This window comes from Crinia signifera, chromosome 7 (assembly GCF_055691185.1).
Source record: "Crinia signifera chromosome 7, ASM5569118v1, whole genome shotgun sequence".
Classification (NCBI taxonomy): Eukaryota; Metazoa; Chordata; class Amphibia; order Anura; family Myobatrachidae; genus Crinia; species Crinia signifera.
Window position 1 is genome coordinate 91,865,836 of NC_139223.1, and position 18,735 is coordinate 91,884,570.

Sequence of the window (18,735 nt, forward strand, 5' to 3'; positions counted from 1 at the left end):
CATCCTTTGTCCAAACAAAGGGGAGCACCCAATAGTGGATCCCTATACCCATTGTATTACTGTAACTAATTGAGTTGAAATTTGGGATACACCTCCATGGACCCACCAGACAGATCCTCATAGGTAGCGCCACTCTTTTTACTATTTCCTGTCCACTGCCCCACCTATTTACAGTTTTGAAGCTTCTTCCTATGTCGTTCATAGTTTTGAAGCTTCTTCCTATGTCATTCACTCCTTCCCTTCTAAGGTCTTTTGTACCTAAGAGCTGTATTGAGGTAACATTCCTGAAGCACCCTGGGAATTACTTACGATGTTACCCTTATAAGTACCCCAGATATTGCCTGTAACTGTCCTACTATTCTCACTACAAGTCCCATAGTATCGAGCTACCCCCACCCCACCCCCCAACGCCTAGTTTAAAATCTCCAACCCTCTAGCCATCCTTCCCCCTCCTCATTCAGGTGCAATCCATCACGGCAAAAAAGATTGCACCTGACCGAGAAGTCCGCCCACTGTTCCATGAACACAAATCCCTCCTTCCTACACCAGTCCTTAAGCCACATGTTTACCTCCCTGATCTCCCTCTGCCTCCCTGGGCTAGCGCATGGCATTGGTAATAATTCCGAGAATATTATCCTAGATGTTCTCGCTTTTAATTTCTTACCTAATTCCTATACTCTTTCTTGAGGACATCCCACCTACCATTAACTTTGTTGTTGGTACCGATGTGTACCAAGACCACCGGGTTGCTCCCAGCCCCTCACAAAAATCTGTCTTCTTGATCCGCGATGTGCCATACCACGAGCACCTGGGAGACAGCAGTCTGTACGGCAATCACGGTCCCAATAGCAGATTGCCCTGTCTGTTCTCCTGATGATAGAATCCCCTACCACCATACCTTTGTAAGTGTTTGTGTGTCATTTGTAAATAGAATTGTGATTTTGTATATTTATGTTGTTCTAATCTTGCCTCAGCAACCCACTGCGAGTTAGTTTCTAGGTGACCGGATGCAGTACCGGGGAGATGCTAACGCAGTGACATATGTAAGTCAGGTGAAAGGTAAGTAATAACTCGGAAACGGCATGGGATCCGGGCACACCGCTAGTGGTGTCCACTTGGAGGAGGCTTGGTTATTGAAAAACATTTTTTATTGTTATGTTTATTTTTATATTTTTTTATTTTTATTTATTTTTTATATTCATTTTTCATCTTTATTTTTTATTTTTATTTTTATTTATACTTATTTTTATTTTCATATAAACTTTCCATTTTACCTGATTAGTTTAATTTCATTTCAGATTATAATCTCTTATAAACAATAACATTCTGGCTCTAGATTCCCAATTCATCTACATTAATTATCACTATCATCTTCCGTTATGACCACTTTCGCCCCCAAGTGAAGCCGACACAGAGCAGACAGACTGTACGTTTGAAAGCCAGATATGAGGTCCCGGAAGTAAGATCAGAAGAACTTCCGGTCACAGCATGAGAACTTCCGGCATCACCGCAATTACGATTGAAGCCACAGCCTTATCTAACAATACAGACACCTCACTATCACTCTGGAGAGGTGGGATGTCGCAAGGGGGGATTACTAATATGTGTTTTACATAGCTATTTAGACTAAATAACTTTGATCATTGCACTTCCAGGCAGGGCCGGCTCTACCACTAGGCAGCTTTAGGCATCTGCCTAGGGCGCCGGGATCTGGGGGGTGCCACCAAGTTTGCTAATCAAAAAATCAAGGATGTCTATGAGGATCCTTGTAGTATTTAATGCAGGCGGCGGCTGTGGAACTTCTAAGACCTCACCTCTATACTTTCCCTTGAGTCATACTTTCTACATTGCTGCCCCTTCTCCTTCTACTCTGTTGTGGGTGCAGAGGACCTCCAGGAAAAGGGGGGGGGGAGAGTAGGTCTAAGTTTTGCCTAGGGTGCTAAGAAGCCTTGCACCAGCCCTGCTTCCAGGTCAACTCCCCCTTAACCGGAAATTCACCACTATATAAATATACGATCCTGGATTACACTGGTCTGGATCCTGAGGAAGAGAGCTTGAATCTTGAAACATGTTCACCCAGACTCCGTGTACTTAACAAGGCAGAGAAGTGTCTAAGGGGAGCTGAACAAACCTGTGAGTATATTGGTGAATGTTATCCGGTTTGACTTCACCAAATACCACATGGAAAAGCACTCCTCCTTCCTCTCCCATCTTTTTTAATTTCCCTGTGATGTTTTTATATTTCCCATCAGTATGTTTTTTGTACAAATAAACACATGAAAGAAACCTTGATGAGCTTAAATTATCACATCACGACGTGAGTACAGGTATGCCACCCTGTCTAATTATTTAAGATATTAAAGATACCTTATTTAAAGATACCTTGATGTACATTGAATTTTATTGATTCAAGTGAGTTTGGTACGCCACCAATCTCCCATTTATATATAATCTATTGGATATCACAATCCTTAAGGTATGTCACGTTGTGGATTCTTTCCATCCTTTTCATTTTTACATATAATCATTTCGGGATACCACCCACCAAATGGGAGAAACGAAGGATTAGAGAACAGAGGGAAGAAAAGAATACAACATAGGAGACTAAGGAAAGTACCATATGTTCTCTCTATCTTTCCTTTCAACCATCCTTTGTCCAAACAAAGGGGAGCACCCAATAGTGGATCCCTATACCCATTGTATTACTGTAACTAATTGAGTTGAAATTTGGGATACACCTCCAGGGACCCACCAGACAGATCCTCATAGGTAGCGCCACTCTTTTTACTATTTCCTGTCCACTGCCCCACCTATTTACAGTTTTGAAGCTTCTTCCTATGTCGTTCATAGTTTTGAAGCTTCTTCCTATGTCATTCACTCCTTCCCTTCTAAGGTCTTTTGTACCTAAGAGCTGTATTGAGGTAACATTCCTGAAGCACCCTGGGAATTACTTACGATGTTACCCTTATAAGTACCCCAGATATTGCCTGTAACTGTCCTACTATTCTCACTACAAGTCCCATAGTATCGAGCTACCCCCACCCCACCCCCCAACGCCTAGTTTAAAATCTCCAACCCTCTAGCCATCCTTCCCCCTCCTCATTCAGGTGCAATCCATCACGGCAAAAAAGATGGCACCTGACCGAGAAGTCCGCCCACTGTTCCATGAACACAAATCCCTCCTTCCTACACCAGTCCTTAAGCCACATGTTTACCTCCCTGATCTCCCTCTGCCTCCCTGGGCTAGAGCGTGGCATTGGTAATAATTCCGAGAATATTATCCTAGATGTTCTTGCCTTTAATTTCTTACCTAATTCCTATACTCTTTCTTGAGGACATCCCACCTACCATTAACTTTGTTGTTGGTACCGATGTGTACCAAGACCACCGGGTTGCTCCCAGTCCCTCCCAAAAATCTGTCTTCTTGATCCGCGATGTGCCATACCACGAGCACCTGGGAGACAGCAGTTTGTACGGCAATCACGGTCCCAATAGCAGATTGCCCTGTCTGTTCTCCTGATGATAGAATCCCCTACCACCATACCTTTGTAAGTGTTTGTGTGTCATTTGTAAATAGAATTGTGATTTTGTATATTTATGTTGTTCTAATCTTGCCTCAGCAACCCACTGCGAGTTAGTTTCTAGGTGACCGGATGCAGTACCGGGGAGATGCTAACGCAGTGACATATGTAAGTCAGGTGAAAGGTAAGTAATAACTCGGAAATGGCATGGGATCCGGGCACACCGCTAGTGGTGTCCACTTGGAGGAGGCTTGGTTATTGAAAATCCATTTGAGTGCTGCGATACACCCCCATATATATATATATATATATATATATAATCCTTGTAATCCCAGCACTCCGGTCCCCCTTCGGGGTATCTTGCTCTGGTGCCTGGAACAGGGTTGATTAGCCCATCCACAGGAACAGAGGTAGTAGTGGCACTCAGAGACTGTCATGCAGGTTTCAAAAGTGAAAAAGTGATGTTTAATCCATCAAGTCTTATTTACGTTTCAGGGACCGTGTCCCCTTCATCCTGATGAAACCTGCGTGAAGTCTCTGAGTGCCGCTACTACCTCTGTTTATATACTGTATATATATTTATATATATTATATATATATACAGGTATCGTAGTTCGGCAATGCTGCTGATCTGGCGTAAATTCCATGGTGCCTTCCTCAAATTGTAATAGCACTTTATAGCACAAAAAAAAGTAGCAAAAAGTTTGTTTAGAGGCACTATTACACTTACAATCCAGCACTTTTAGAGCTGGTCTTAAATTCTTTTCTTTGTCATACACAGGCATTCTGGGGCCACAGTGGAGTGCAAGCTTTCAGCATTGCTATGCAACGGCCACAGTGAGAGCGAGGCGGAGCGGCAACAGCCGGAAGCGGCGACGCCTTGGACTCCCGCAGCAGCACACGCTACTTAAGGTAAGAAAGAACATGATTTGGGCTTTCTGCACAGCACTTTATATTTATTATGTTGCACGCCCTGATGAAAAGACTTAGGTCTTGAAACGAAGGCACATATGAAATAAAATCCTTTTTCTTTGTACCTTACCATTGGAGTGCCACCTGCCTTATTGGAGCTGTGTGTCGGCGCATAAGGAATCTTGCATATATATATATATATATATATATATATATATATATATATATATATATATCGGGTTGTCTTGCCCGGCACTTTAATTCAATTGTTGCAATGTGCCCGGTGCCCTCACAATGAAGAAATTTGTACAGGAAAGGATGCTGGCGGCAATCACAGACTTTTCAAATCAGGGATGCAATAATCCCAGGCAGGCTGCGTTCAACATTTCGATTTATTAACAGTTGCATACACAAGTTATTTATGGGTGCAGGGGACACCATGTGCTCCATAGCAGGGAGGAGTGAGTGTGTCATCAGATGCAGACCTGGCTACCCTCTATGACATCATTAATTGAACAATCATCAGAAGGAAAGAACTGATATTTACATATTTACAGAAAGAACATAACATCTCAGTATACAATTTAAACAGCGCGTGCATGTCATCACAGTAGAAAGGCAATGTAACAAATTACCAACTTTGTGGCAGACAGAAAAATGTCATTATAATGCAACAGTAACAAGATGTGTTTAAAGCAGTACATCAGTGCATAATTGCAATCATGATGTATGGGTTCCAATTATTCAATTAGGTGTTTTAGTCTACTGGCAGGGCGATCCTGTGTCGAATCTAATCAATAGAAGCAATTAAGAGATAAATTCTCATTCAAAGCATGCAGAGTTTAGCCTGTGGATCCATTTGGCTTCCAAACGTAACAATTTGTTTGCTCTATCACCACCCCTCTTATCATCAGCAACCAGGTCTATCATTTTATACTTAAGAGAAGCTAGGTTGTGTCTGTATGCAGCAAAATGTTGTGCTACAGGCTGTTCAACCTTTTTGCCTTCCAAAGCCATTTTAATCGCGCTGCGGTGCTGAGCCATCTGAGTCCTGAGTGCTGAGTCCTTAAATTGACAGGTGGTCTTCCCTACATAGTAGAGACCACAGGGACAGTGCAAGAAATATACCACGTAACGGCTTGAACAATTAAGGACATAGTTGATTTTAAAGGTGGTGCCTAAATGGGGATACACAAACGTATTGCCAGTCTCCAAAAAGGAGCAAGTTGCGCATCCCAGGCATCTATAGTTGCCGGGTTTTTGGTTAGAAAGTGTGCTGCAGGGCAGGATTTGGATGCTACATCCGTGTGCACCAGAAGATCCTTAATGTTCCTGCCTCGTCTGTAGCAGGGAAGCAAGGATTTATTTGAGATGCTAGATAGATTGCGATCAGCTTGTATCACTGGCCAAGCTCTTTTGCCAGTGTTTATCAGGTATTTGCTGGCCATTAACAGAATAACAGAATTGGCTGCTTTATTGGATCTGGTCTGTGTCATCTCCGGATTGAGTGATGCCAGAGCTTTAGTTCGGGCTGACTTAAGCTGTGAGGAGTTTTATCCCTTTTGCAAAAATGTGTGTGTCCCTCTCTCTCTTATCGCTGCGAATTCTAACAACTCTGAGGAATTGCGAATAAGGCAATTCCCTGATAAGGGGCAGTGGATGGTGACTCGAAGCCTGCAACAAGTTATTGCAGTCAGTGGGCTTGGTATAAATTGAAGTGGCCAGATAGTTGTGTTTGTTCATAATCCTGACATCCAGGAAATAAATCTCGTCTTTATGTATCTCAAAGGTGAATTTGATATTGTCATCTCTTTCGTTAGCCTGCTTCATCATAGAGATGAAGCCCACTTTAGATCCCTGCCAGAGAATAAACACGTCATCAATGTAACGCACAAAGAAGACTATGTGTTTTCTAATATCCGGGTTGGCAAGAAATAATTTATTCTCCACATAAAACATGAAACAGTTTGCATAAGCAGGGGCTGCGCAAGAACCCATTGCACAGCCCTGCTGTTGCAAAAAGAACTCATAATTAAATAAAACATAGTTATTGTATAATGTCATGGAAAGCAGGGACAGAAAATTCTACATCAGGGCCGCTGTAGCGAGGATTGTCCCGTATCAAGTTTTTAATAGCCTCTAAACCCGTAGCATGAGGGATGCTGGTTTAACCCCTTCCCGACGAGGCCTTTTTTGTTAATTTTTTTTTTTTTCCTCGCGTTCAAATAAGCGTAACTTTTTTAATTTTCCGGCTATATAGACACATGAGGGCTTTTTTTTTGCGGGACAAGTTGTACTTTTTAATGGTACCATTTACTATACCGTATAATATTCTGGGGAATCAGGAAATAATTCAATGTGGGGTAAAAAAGAAAAAAAACGCAATTCCACAATTTTGCGCTGGTTACGTTTTTTTTGGAGTTCATAGTTCGTTTAAAATGATGGGTGATCTTTATTCTATGGGTCGTTACGATTCCGGTGATACCAAACTTATATAGTTTTCGTTATGTTTTACCACTAAAAAAAAAATAGAAACTTTTACGGTTTTTCTAATTTGCGTCGCGTCGCCATGTTCTGCGGCTTATAACTTTTTTATTTTTCCACCTACGGACCTGGGTGAGGGCTCATTTTTTGCGGGCTGAAGTGTACTTTTTAATTAATACCATTATGGGATATGGGCGACTTTCTGATCTCTTTTAGTTATTTTTTTGGGGTAGGCGATGCGACCAAAAAACGTAGTTTTGGCGTTGGGAATTATTTTCCGTTTACGCCTTTAACCGTGCGGGACAACTAATGTTATATTTTAATAGATCGGACTTTTAGGAACGCGGCGATACCAAATATGTTTATTTTTTTTATTTTTTATTTATTTTTATTTGTGAAATGGGGAAAGGGGGGTGATTTGAACTTTTAATATTTTTTTTTTTTTTTTTTTTTTTAAACTTATTTTTTTTTTTTTTTTACTTTTACTACAAGGCCCCCTAGTGTACTTGACCACTAGGGGGCGCGATCGCCTGTACTAGGTTCAGCCATAGAGCTCTATGGCTGAACATAGTGATTTTCAGCACTTCCTATTACATCCTGCCTCAGGCAGGATGTAATAGGTATGCTGACACGGCCAGCACAGGGGTCTACATTAGACCCCTGGCTGCCATGGCAACCGATCGGCACCCTCCGATCTCGCCGCGGGGGGCCCCGATCGGCGCCGGAGGGGGGCGCCCCCCCTCCGATCAGCTATTTAAGCACTGCGGGCGCTTTGCCCGCGGTGCTTAAAGGGTTAAACGGCCACGATCGGCGAACTCGCCACTCGTGGCCATGAGAGCAGGTACCTGGCTGTAATATACAGCCATTACCTGCTCTCTTTCAAGCCAGCTCACTCCGTGAGCTGGCTTGATTCCCCCGCAACCGACATATGACGTAAATGTACGTCATATGTCGGGAAGGGGATAAAGGCTGACGACGTCAGCAGTGCATAACCAGGTGTTATCCGTAAGGGGCCCCAGCTGCTTCAACATCACCAGCAAGGTGTTGGTGTCCTTGAGATATGTGGTTTCCCCCTGTATAACCGTCTGCAGTTTGGAGGAGGCTTGGTTATTGAAAATCCATGTGAGTGCAGCGATACACCCCATATATATATATATATATACTATACAAGGAGTGCCCGCACCCAATTCCTATATATATATATATATATATATATATATATATATATATATATAGAATGATGTGTCACAGGATGGCACTCAATGCAGGTAATTGTTAATAGTCTGGTGCCAGGTACATATAAGAAACATGAAAGCACTTATTTAATACATTGCACCATTTGTTACAAAAGTCATTGTTATGTCTCCCAAGTGTTGGTTGATTGTGTAACCTAAATCCTCGGGGGATAAGTGCCTCTTTGTAATACTGTGAGAGAGTTTGTCCATGTAGTGACAACTCAATCTCACGCTTTCTCAACTTCAGTAAATCGCCATAAATCTCCTCAGGGGTGTCCCTGTTAAAGGCTAGATCGTCAGTGTCTGTGAATAGAATCCTCTCAGCATCCGCAGCATTGAAGTGCAATGAGGATGCATTCCCAGTGTTCCCTGTTTGTGACATTGGTATCCAAAGTAGCCAAGGATTTCCAGTAAACGCTTGGTGACTGTACCACAATGTGCAACAAGCAAACAGTGAAAAAAGTCAATGGTGAATGAAGTAAAAAACAATAGCGGTGCTCATTCCCGATAAAGGAGAGTATTTAGAATGATGTGTCACAGGATGGCACTCAATGCAGGTAATTGTTAATAGTCCGGTGCCAGGTACATATAAGAAACATGAAAGCACTTACCCCCTCTTACAGGAAAGGATTGGAACCAGCACACGGTTATGAAGTGAAAGAAAAAACGTGGTTTATTGTACAAGCATTATTGCACAACAGACAGCTGTTCACCTGACAGCCGTTTCAACTGCATGGCAGCAGTTTTCATCAGAGGTGAAGCATTAACAGTCAGAGCAGTTTAAATACATTCCAATTGCGCCAAAAACATGAGAAGGAGGCTAGCCATACCTCCACTGACGTTGTCATGACGTCAGCTACAGTGAGTGACAGCCGGAGACAGGGGGCGCGGCTCTGTAGAGGCATCATCAGGATTCCCTAGCTAAGCAGCCTATTGCTGCCGCCGGGAGGTTCCTGTTCGCTTCCTAATGCTATGACACAGCTGTCTCTGCGTGTACAGTCGTGGTGCCGAAGTGGACGGCTATGTGTGATGTGTGCGGGTGAGGTGGGAGTAACCAGCGGTGAATCGCAGCTCATTAGTGCGCCGTTACAGAGGGCTGGCTGTCCTGCAAGGCATAACAACAAATAAATCAACACAGACACGCTTGGGTGGACTCACAATGAGATCTGTAACCAGTGATGCCGGTTACAAGCCAGGCAGGTTAACCGTCCATAAAGTCGACACGCTAGCGGTGTCGGCTTTTCCATGTCGACCAATGTCAAAAAATGCGTTAAAAAGGCTGTGACACTTCACAATGTCATAAATCTATGTCTGCTAACCTAGATACAATGGGACAATATGGCAAAATCAATTATAAAGTCTGGCAAACGAGACTATATACAACCTAACACACGGCGGTGTTGCTAACAGTAATATATGCCATTCAGTAAGTAGCCCATATTTTAGACACAGATATAAGAACGCACGGCGGCACATAATCAGACATCTAGTATGGGAGTATAACATAAATAATAATAATAAATCCCATCAGGGATGACGGCGCTCGGCGGCGCAGAAATCAGGTCCCCCAGAGCACACGGCGGTGCTCAGAGAGTGCTAGAGTATACATCAAGTCACTGGGACAAGTCAATGGGTTAAAGAAAGACACCCATTTTAAAATCTTCATTTAAGCCCTGTGGGGCTAAACACTTAAGCCTGAAAATCCATGCAAGTTCCCTTTGGAGGAGTATTCGCTCCCTGTCGCCTCCATATCTCAGGGGGGGAATATGATCCAGTAGAACACATTTTAGGTCAATGACTCTATGATGCTGTTCTTTAAAATGTCTCGCGACAGGAAGGTTTTTTAGGTCACATTGGGTAGCGGTCGGATCCGTACTTTTTTTGATAGACAATCTATGTTGATTCAGTCTTTCTTTTAGCATGCGGGTCGTTTTACCCACATACAGCTTTTTGCAGGGGCATTGCAAGGCATAGATGACGAACTTACTGTTGCAGTCCAGATGGAATCTGATGCTGAAGGATTCGCCGTTGATGGGATTATGGAACTTTAGACCAGTGATAAGAAACTGGCAGTTTACACATCCACCACATTTAAACGTGCCTTTCTTCTGTTTCAGCCAGCAGTGCTTAGAGGAGGTGATGGGATTAGGGGCAGTTTTGACCAGTAGGTCCCGCAGGTTTGGGCCTCTTCTATACGCGAATCTGGGTGGTTCAGTGATCTCCCTTGAAAGCACTGGATCACTTGAGACAAGATGCCAGTGTTGGTTGATGGTTCTCCTGATGTGTTTGGAAGCCACCGTATAAGTACTGACAAAGTTCATCCTTTTGTCAGGACTCCTGTCATCAATTGTTTTGGAAACCAAAAGGTCCTCCCTTTTTAAATTCATCACCTTCTTCACCGCTGCATCAACTTCTTTCATATCATAGCCTCTTTCCAGGAATTTGTCTCTCATGGTATCCAGTGCCACTTTGGTGGTATCTGGATCTGACGTGATTCTGACCACTCTAAGGAACTGTGAGTAGGGTAGTCCTCGTTTCAGGGGCTCTGGGTGGAAGCTGGATGCTGCCAACAGTGTATTCTTATCTGATTCTTGGTATAAATCTTTGTTGACAGCTTTCCATGGTTAATCATTACAGTGACATCCAGGTAGTTTATAAACTTGTCACTAAAATTGATTGTGAATCTGATCGTCCCGGGGATGGCATTCAGTCCATCCACAAATTTCAGAAGTTTGTCTTCACCACCCGTCCAGATCAGGAAGAGGTCGTCTATATAACGTACGTATAGGGCAATGTCACCACTGTATGCAGTACTTCCTAAGATGTGCTTGTCTTCATAGGCCGCCATAACCAGGTTGGCGTAAGCTGGTGCCATATTCGAGCCCATAGCGGTACCCTGGCGCTGTAGAAAGAAGCGGCATTCGAAAAGGAAGTAATTCTTGGTTAAAATCGTTTCCATCAAAAGCAGAATAAATTCTGTAGGTGGTCCCTCATAGACTTCACTGCAGCGTAGTGCTTCCCGGCATGCTGGTAGCCCCAATGTATGGGGAATGTTTGTATAGAGACTTGTGACATCAAGTGTCACAAGTAGTGCCCCCTCAGGGACTTGCTGGAAGGTCTGTATCTTACGTAGGAAGTCACTGGTATCTGCTATGAAGCTCCTGATGCTCTTCACAACTGGTTGGAGGTACAAGTCCACGAGCTGTGACAGAGGCTGGCAGAGGGAACCCCTAGCCGAGATGATTGGCCTTCCTGGCGGTGTGGACAGTGATTTATGCACCTTCGGGAGGGTGTATAGAAATGGAATTCGAGGACATGGCTGTGTTAGGAATCTCGCCGTCTCTTCACTGATGTGGTAGGTGGTCTTGCCCAGCAGGATGATTTGGTCGATTAGACGCTTAAATCTCCAGGTGGGATCTGAATCGAGTTGTACATAACAGGTAGTGTCCGCTAATTGGGACATGGCTTCTGCGACATAGTAGGTTCTGTTCAGTAGGACAATGCCACCTCCTTTATCTGCTGGCCTGATAACCAGGTCAGCGTCCTCAGAGAGTGATCTGATGGCCAGTTTCTCTTCCTTAGAGAGATTGTGAAAAGAGATTTTCTGTTTTTCAATAAACTCATTGGTATCCCTTTTGAGGATCCTGTTGAAAGTGCTGATGGACGGGTTAGTTGAAGGTGGATCGAAGGTGCTCTTGCATCTGAGCGATGGCTTCGGTAGTGGTGTAGGGTTGGTCTCGTCTGTGCTGGATGGATGTCTGATGAAATGGTCCCTAAGGCGTAGTTGCCTCCCGAGGCGGAACATATCAACTTGCCACTTGAATAAATCTTGTGTGAGAGTTGGGACAAATGATAAGCCACGATTGAGGAGCTCCGATTCTGCAGTCGTAAGTGTGTGGTTGGATAGATTGAAGACTACCGTCCCATTGTTCACTTTGGGGGTCTTCGTCTTCCCCCTCTTTCTCCCACCCCGGCGGGTGGGTCATAGAGGTTTTTTGGAGGGCGGCGGTTTCTCTCTCCCCTTGCAAGGTAGTTGGGAGGTGGGTTATCTAACACAGCGGTCTCCGAGTCGCTCGCCGATGTCTGTGACTGCGTCTCGATGTCTGTATAGTGGGCCGGGGGTCTCCTACCTCCTCCCCTTCGCTGCTGTTGCTGCCGAAATCTCCTGGGTTCTATCCTTGAATACCACGGGTACACTCTGCTCTCTTTATAATCTTGTTTAACAAGCTTATATTTCTGCTTTTTGAATTTAAGCAGACTGGTCTTGAAAGTCTCAATTTCCTTCTCAAGTTTGGGCAGCAGGTTGCAGTCTGGTGTCTCAAGTTCTTTGTAAGGTGCTGTCCTGTGTAGCTCCGCAATCTCTGTTCTAATAATTTCCAAATCAAACCCCGTTTGTTCTATTACTAGTAACATGAGGTCATGGGAGCATTTATTTAACACATTGCACCATTTGTTACAAAAGTCATTGTTATGTCTCCCAAGTGTTGGTTGATTGTATAACCTAAATCCTCGGGGGATAAGTGCCTGTTTGTAATACTGTGAGAGAGTTTGTCCATGTAGTGACAACTCAATCTCACGCTTTCTCAACTTCAGTAAATCGCCATAAATCTCCTCAGGGGTGTCCCTGTTAAAGGCTAGATCGTCAGTGTCTGTGAATAGAATCCTCTCAGCATCCGCAGCATTGAAGTGCAATGAGGATGCATTCCCAGTGTTCCCTGTTTGTGACATTGGTATCCAAAGTAGCCAAGGATTTCCAGTAAACGCTTGGTGACTGTACCACAATGTGCAACAAGCAAACAGTGAAAAAAGTCAATGGTGAATGAAGTAAAAAACAATAGCGGTGCTCAATCCCGATAAAGGAGAGTATTTAGAATGATGTGTCGCAGGATGGCACTCAATGCAGGTAATTGTTAATAGTCCGGTGCCAGGTACATATAAGAAACATGAAAGCACTTACCCCCTCTTACAGGAAAGGATTGGAACCAGCACACGGTTATGAAGTGAAGGAAAAAACGTGGTTTATTGTACAAGCATTATTGCACAACAGACAGCTGTTCACCTGACAGCTGTTTCAACTGCATGGCAGCAGTTTTCATCAGAGGTGAAGCATTAACAGTCAGAGCAGTTTAAATACATTCCAATTGCGCCAAAAACATGAGAAGGAGGCTAGCCATACCTCCACTGACATTGTCATGACGTCAGCTACAGTGAGTGACAGCCGGAGACAGTGGGCGCGGCTCTGTAGAGGCATCATCAGGATTCCCTAGCTAAGCAGCCTATTGCTGCCGCCGGGAGGTTCCTGTTCGTTTCCTAATGCTATGACACAGCTGTCTCTGCGTGTACAGTCGTGGTGCCAAAGTGGACGGCTATGTGTGATGTGTGCGGGTGAGGTGGGAGTAACCAGCGGTGAATCGCAGCTCATTAGTGCGCCGTTACAGAGGGCTGGCTGTCCTGCAAGGCATAACAACAAATAAATCAACACAGACACGCTTGGGTGGACTCACAATGAGATCTGTAACCAGTGATGCCGGTTACAAGCCAGGCAGGTTAACCGTCCATAAAGTTGACACGCTAGCGGTGTCGGCTTTTCCATGTCGACCAATGTCAAAAAATGCGTTAAAAAGGCCGTGACACTTTTGACATTGGTCGACATGGAAAAGCCGACACCGCTAGCGTGTCGACTTTATGGATGGTTAACCTGCCTGGCTTGTAACCGGCATCACTGGTTACAGATCTCATTGTGAGTCCACCCAAGCGTGTCTGTGTTGATTTATTTGTTGTTATGCCTTGCAGGACAGCCAGCCCTCTGTAACGGCGAACTAATGAGCTGCGATTAACCGCTGGTTACTCCCACCTCACCCGCACACATCACACATAGCCGTCCACTTCGGCACCACGACTGTACACGCAGAGACAGCTGTGTCATAGCATTAGGAAGCGAACAGGAACCTCCCGGCGGCAGCAATAGGCTGCTTAGCTAGGGAATCCTGATGATGCCTCTACAGAGCCGCGCCCCCTGTCTCCGGCTGTCACTCACTGTAGCTGACGTCATGACAACGTCAGTGGAGGTATGGCTAGCCTCCTTCTCATGTTTTTGGCGCAAATGGAATGTATTTAAACTGCTCTGACTGTAAATGCTTCACCTCTGATAACAACTGCTGCCATGCAGTTGAAACGGCTGTCAGGTGAACAGCTGTCTGTTGTGCAATAATGCTTGTACAATAAACCACGTTTTTTCTTTCACTTCATAACCGTGTGCTGGTTCCAATCCTTTCCTGTAAGAGGGGGTAAGTGCTTTTATATATATATATATATATATATATATATAAATATATATACACAGCAACGATATGCCGGCACTCGGATAGGTAGACCAACGGGTGGGTGCCTTCCCAAATAGATAATGCAGAGTCCAGTGGGGGAGGGGCGGCACTCCAGAAGAAATAATCACGCAGTCAGGCAATCATAAATGGAAGAAAAACGTGTATTCTAGCGCCAAACGCTTTCGGGGAATCACCCCGTCCTCAGGGCATCAATACACAGGAGAGAAGCACCTACTCACAGTACTTACCCCCCTAAATACCCCATCTCTTACCTGAGGCGTCTCCCCACGCCGGGCGTCGCCGCCTCCATCCACGAGCGTCCAGAGCACCCACTTCCGGGTTGCGCAGACAGTCTCACTGGAAACGCGTCATCTGCGTTCCAGCAGAGACTTCCTTGCGGTTCACCCGCTCAGTAAGCCCCATTCAGGCTGCCGCAGAGATGCAGCGACACCCTCAGGTCAGGCGGAGTCCAGCCTGGTTAGGAGACAAATAATACAAGTAAATATACGTGCAGCGACTAAGGACCTTGGCATAATTGTCCACAGTTACGCAACACATTACAGATATATCTAAGATCACTAAGGATACATCCTGCTGAAAAAACGGGAAACGGTTACCAGAAACATTACAAAAAATATATAAAAAAATAAAACATGAAAAGTAAAAAATAAAAATAAAAATAACATAACACAGAAAAAACGACATATTAGTATATACCAGCCCTATATTCACAAATATAAAAACAGCATAAACAGGAGGGCTGACAACTGGATGTCTACACAAGACTGAGTGACACACCCAAAAGCACAAGTGTGGAGGTACGTAACCTGAAATACATTCTCAAAGTAAACTATTCCAGTTTATTTTTTCATTTAACCCGCCTGGGCTAGTAGTCCCAAGGCGGATGATCCATTGTGAATCCTTCAGGAGTAGAGCCTTGGCTCTGTCTCCACCTTGGGGTGACATAGGGATATGGTCTATGATGAAATATCTCACCGACTCCAGGGAGTGGCCAGCCTCCCTGAAGTGCCTGGCTACAGGTTGATCCAACTCCCTGCCTTGTAGGGCCAGGGAGATTGAAGACCTATGTCCCGCCATCCTTTGTTTAAATTTGCAGGTAGTTTGGCCAACATACAGTAAGCCACACAGGCATTTAACAATGTACACCACATGCGTGGTGTCACATGTGAGGACAAACCTAATATTGTAGATTTTATCCACATGGGGATGTTTGAACGTTTTACAGGGGATTATAAATTTGCAGGTGATACAGTTGAAACAACTGTAGCACCCCATAGGCTTCTTGTAAACATTCGGGGGTGTAGTTTTCCCCATCCCTGTAATGTCTGATTTGACCAGCCGGTCTCTCAGATTCCTACCTCTGGTGAATGCTAGGATAGGACGTTTTTCTTTAAATACTGGAAGGTCCTTGTCCGTGCTGACAATAGGCCACAAGGCCTTACTGGCTCTGCTGAGGATGGGGTGCACTGTAGAAAACTCGGTAACGAATGGAATTATTTTATCATTATCCCTATTTGATGGGGACAAGAGTTCTGCTCTGTTCCTCTGCAGAACTTTCCGCTTGGCCTCAAGGAGGGAATATCTATCATAACCACGTGTGTGGAATTTGTCCACCACTACATCCAGACTAGGAGAAAGCTCTACCTTGTCGCTGGTGATCCGTGCCACCCGGACCATCTGCGACAAAGGCAGCCCTCTTTTTAAAGGAGGCGGATGAAAGCTGGATGACCGCAATAAGGTATTGCGGTCTGTGGGCTTGTTGTACACTTTAGTGTGGATTTTACCCTCTCTCACCTGTACCTCTACATCTAAGAAATGGAGACAGCTCTGATCAAATTCATAAGTGAACTTGATGAATGGACTGCTTTCGTTGACCCTGTTCATCATATTCACAAAACGCTCCTCCCCACCCGTCCACATCAGGAACACATCATCGATGTATCGGGTATACATCAGCAAGTGCCCCCTGGTGGACGGGTCTGAGAGGAATAACTCAAATTCAATAAGAAACATAAAGATGTTAGCATAGGAGGGTGCCACGGAAGAACCCATGGCACACCCCCTATGCTGGGCATAGAAATTCCCATCGAATAAGAAATAGTTGCATCTCAGTGTAAGTTCTAGGAGACACAGGAACAGTTCATGGTCAAACTTAGCACTGTCCAAATTTTCCACCAGAAATTTCTTCATTGCAAGGAGGCCTCCCTCATGGGGGATAGAGGTGAAGAGGCTACACACGTCAAGGCTGCAGAGTAAAGTTCCCGAAGGGATGGAATCAAAAGCTTATAGTTTAAAAAGGAAGGAAGTTGTATCCTTGAGAAAGGTAGGTTGGTGAGGCAGTAACGGCTGCAGAATGCTGTCCAGGAGTTGCGAGGTTGGCTGCAGTAAAGAATCCCTTGCCGACACTATCGGCCTCCCTGGGGGCCTAGTGGAGTTCTTATGTAATTTTGGCAAGGTATACAGGACAGGGGTTCTGGGATGCTGTACACGAATTGCTTTCCAAACTTTAGTGGGTAATTTCCCTTCTTTGTGCGCTTTATCCAATACTCCAAAGAGTTCCCTCTGGTATTGAGCAGTTGGATCATACATCAATTTCGTGTATACCTCCTTGTCCTGTAGTTGGCGTATAATTTCAGCCCGATAGTCCTCGATCCTCTGGATAACAATCGCCCCGCCCTTATCTGCGGGGCGTATAATGATGGATTCGTCTGATTCCAATGCTTGGAGAGCCACAGTTTCATTTTTGGTCAAATTGGGGCGAATTTTGCGAGGAGTAGCCAGGTAGCGGGTGACGGAGTCGTCTAAGAGTCTAGTAAAAGTCTTCAGTGACCCATTCGTTGAAATAGGATCATAACTGGATTTCGAATTCTGGCAAAGGAAGGGAGTGAACACTGTTTCCACTTCAAGAGATGGCTTGTGTTGGAAATGTTCCCTCAATCGTAATTTTCTGGAAAATTTGTGCAGGTCAAGTTTCCAGTTAAATTCATTGTGCTTATTCGTTGGCACAAAGCTAAGACCTAAGTTCAGTACCTTCCTTTCGTCCTCAGACAGAATTCTGTCTGATAAATTGAAGATTAGACTTTCAACTTCGTTGCCGCCACTGCTGCTGCCTTCCTGACTTCTCTGAATTCTTTTGGTCTGGCCCCCTCTACGGGTGGCCGAGCACTTTTTGAATTCCTGCGCCCTCCTAAAGGGATCTGACCTGGGCCTCTCACTTCATCCGAATCGGACACCATAAAGTCACTATCACTGCTCGTTTGCTCCTGGCGAGCATGTGCACCTTTTTTCTGCCATGGTCTGCGGTTTCTAGGAGCAGATCTATCCTGTTGTGGTGTATTACCTCCATACAACCACCTGTACACGCGGTTGTCCTCATAGTCTTGATCGACAGCCATTTTTTTGCTGTTCTTAAATTTTAAAAGGTCCTTCTGGTATTGTTCACACCTTTTTTCCAACTGTTGTATTCCCTTAATGTGACTTTCATGATTTAGAGCATCCTCATGAGCCTGTTGGAATGTGGTTATCTTAACTCTGGTGACTCCTAATTCTCTATTCGCCTCCTCCACGACTAAGATCATTAAATCGAAGGCACATTTGTTAAGGATAGCTATCCACTTCCGGACAAAATCCGGATTGGTTCTTCCGATTGTCGGGGTATTCCGTACTCGGAACCCCCTAGGTATCTTGCGGTCTTTGAAATAGTTGGCAAGGGATACACTATGCAGTTTAAAATCTATTTCCCGCTTTCTTAGTTTATACAGCTGCTGGAGAAGATCCTCCATATTAGGAGCTGCACTAGGAAGATCAGAAGGTTCTTGCGCTAAGATGTTATCAATTTGTGCTTGTGAGAAGCTGAATATTTCCCCTACCGGGGTCGTCACCAGTCCAGGGTTCCTATCAGCTTGGGATGCTAAGTCCATGTTTAAGAGGGAATCCATTGGAGGTGTGTGTTCAGGACTAGGTATTCTCTCCAATACCAATAGTGAATCACAGCAATATTCAAACAAAGGTAAAAGATGCTTTATGCTTCAGTGGTGCCTTGCAACTCAGCACAGGGTAAATCCCCTGTAGCCCATACACACAGCAACGATATGCCGGCACTCGGATAGGTAGACCAACGGGTGGGTGCCTTCCCAAGGCCTTGTGGCCTTGTGGCCTATTGTCAGCACGGACAAGGACCTTCCAGTATTTAAAGAAAAACGTCCTATCCTAGCATTCACCAGAGGTAGGAATCTGAGA